The sequence below is a fragment of the Antrostomus carolinensis genome, unplaced genomic scaffold (genome assembly GCF_000700745.2).
Source record: "Antrostomus carolinensis isolate BGI_N321 unplaced genomic scaffold, ASM70074v2 scaffold18657, whole genome shotgun sequence".
In the NCBI taxonomy this organism is placed as follows: Eukaryota; Metazoa; Chordata; class Aves; order Caprimulgiformes; family Caprimulgidae; genus Antrostomus; species Antrostomus carolinensis.
In genome coordinates this window covers 2,908-5,814 of record NW_010325531.1, presented here as the reverse complement: position 1 = coordinate 5,814, position 2,907 = coordinate 2,908, and positions in this window count along the sequence as shown.

Sequence of the window (2,907 nt, the reverse complement as noted above, 5' to 3'; positions counted from 1 at the left end):
AGACAGGAGAGGAGTGGCTGCTGTTGCCAGAGCTACAACTAAGACAAATTGCAGCAGAAAGCCAGTGCTAACAAAAAGTTATGGAATAAATGGATGCATTAGAAAACAGCGCATTAGATCACTTGAAAGGACAAGCAGAGCATCAGAGAGCCAGGTCAGTGAAGAGCTAAAGACAGCGTTGGTGGCACAGATGAGTTACTGACCTCCACCTTGGGACTTGAACAGCCAGCTGATGAGTTATGGAGGCAGCAGCAGCAGCAATGACAATGATATATAATTAGCCTTGGGATATATTAAAATTTTCATATATGTGCTGAATTAAATCTTCACCCAGAGTACAGGAAAAACCACATGATGGCCTTCAGAATAAATAAAATATTAGACAGGAGAGAGCATATATTTTTTTACGAGTCTACGGTGCTGATGTTCTGAAGAGACTCCAAAGCTCTCTGCGATTTATGGGCCAACTCTATTTCTTGGAAGCAATGCCAGGACTGTTCTTGAGAAAGGAGAGCTGGAGCTCAGCGTGTAAACCTTGGAACTGCTCTAACAGTTTGACGCAGCCAGATATGATAAATGTAAAGCACACTAAGCAAGAACAAGGAGAGGCAAATTGTGTCCCCACTGAGCAGAGGAAACCTTTGCAACGTTAAACCATCTGAGATTTCCTTTTATATTATTTTCTCCATTAAAAAGCAGTTTTTTTTTTTTATTTCAGACCTGAAAACAATACATACTTTTCACTGAAGATTGATATACTTATTTTAAATTGTAGAAAGAAGTGCGTCAGTGTTATGGGGCATCAGAATTGTGGCAGTCATGGATGCACTTGTTTTGAACTTGATATTAGCAGCTTGCCTTTATTGTTGATATATCTTGATTCAGTTTTTGCAAATAAACAGTCTTTATGAGAAAGAGAACAAACAAATGGGGTAAATAATTTTATCATTTGTTCAATTCCACTGGTGAGTAAAGAGGGAACAGAGGATTCTCTAAGCTTTGAAACATGGCAGAAAAGCAACAGCTCTGTTGTGCAATCTGTCCCATGTGTGAGCATCAGCAGATACAGGGTGCAGACACCCTGCGCACCCATGCTGGGTCACTGCCAACCAAGTAAGATATGGAATATCCATTAAAAAGATTGATAGTGTTTTCTCTAAGGATGAGACATGTATTTTGAGTACTAACACAAATCATAGAATCACAGAATGGTTTGGGTTGGAAGGGACCTTAAAATCATCTAGTTCCAACCCCCCTGCCATGAACAGGGACATCTTCCACTACCTTCCATGCTCCTTCCAAATGTTAAGGTAAACACATATGTGCCAGGACTAGAATGCATGGTGTCATTTTCCAAGGGAGATTTCAGAAGTTTGATGAGCTCTGTAGGATGAGCTCAGTGGATCCTGCATCCTAAGTCATGTGTATCAGCCTCAGACAGCAGCAGGGTTTGCTCCTGGAGCTCTGGCTGCAGGAGAGGGACCACACCAAATGCATCCTCTTCCATGGATGGAGTAGGATCTGCTGCCAAATTATTATTTTTTTTTTCCTGAGTTTATGCTTGCATGAAGAGGACTTCAGGTTGAAAAGGACATCTGGTTTCCAATGTCAGTCCCCTATCCCCATTTTATACTATTTTTCACAGGTCAGGGAAACTCCATCTTTAAAGCAATATGATTTTCTGCTCCCCACAACTCTGCCTGAAACGTTGTCCTAGAGCTGCTCTCCTTCGATTGACTGAAATCCCCCAGTCTGAACATGATACTGCAGGTCCATCCTTCATAGTCATTTGTTCTTCTGCCAACATAACCTGTTAGTTTAAACATTTTACCTCACTCTCTAGCATTTACTCCTCCCCATGCCGTGTATAAAAACCACAGTATCCATTCTTGGCCTCCCTTTCACAGGGCTAACAAAGCCAAGCATTTCAGTCTTCCCTTGGAAGAGAGGCTTTTGTGCTGATCATCCCTCTGCTGAGCTCCTCCCAATACCTGTTTCAGGACCAAACACCCTCTCCTGAGCTTGAGTGGCCAAAATGACAAACAGGCTCCCGATGGGGTCTCACTGGTACCATGATAGAAATGACTCCTTTTTTCTGTGGAAATTCCTCACCTGGGACCACATCAGCCTCCGCTGTTGCTATACCACATCAGTTTATGGACATCGTATGACTGACACAAAAAGCTCTCTCCTCCTTTTCCATTTTTGACAGAGGAAATCCCAGCTTAGGGCAGAAATTCCTTTTTATCCCTAAGCGACCCATGAGTCTTGATTCATCCGCACCCCTCTCGCTGCTGTTTTTCCTGTATAGCCTCCGATAAATGATCTCCCAGAGAAATTTTTCGATCTTAGCTTGCTTCTTCCCTTCCCTGAGGACTACTGCTACAAAGCGTTAATCATTCCCAGCCTCCAAAGGAATTCAGCTGCATCGTGCACTGACAGAGAGAACGAGACCTGTGGATGGGACCACGTGCACAAGCAGCGATCTCGCTGAGAAATGTGCCCCTGGGGAGCATCATCTCCTGGATGAAGCAGATCAGCTCCCACGAGACTTTTCTCACCTAATGATCCAAGCATGTCTCCTGTTGAGAAAGAGGACCCAGCTCCAGGAGACACACTGTGTGCTGACCAAGTGTTGTCACCCACTGGAGGGAACACCATTTATCAAACCATTTGTATTGTGAAAACGGTCAGCCGCTAAATTTGCGATGTTATCTGTTGGGTCTGTTAGGTTAATGGCTCAATCAGATTCTCACTCATCAAATTAGAGTTGCTGCCTAGTAACTGAACGTGTCACTCAAGAAGCATTTTGATGCACAAGTGGTCCAGGTGCGAGATGCAGGCTGGTTAAGTGGAGAAGACATGTAGCATTTGAAAAATGAGATACTACAGCACAGCATGGGCTGA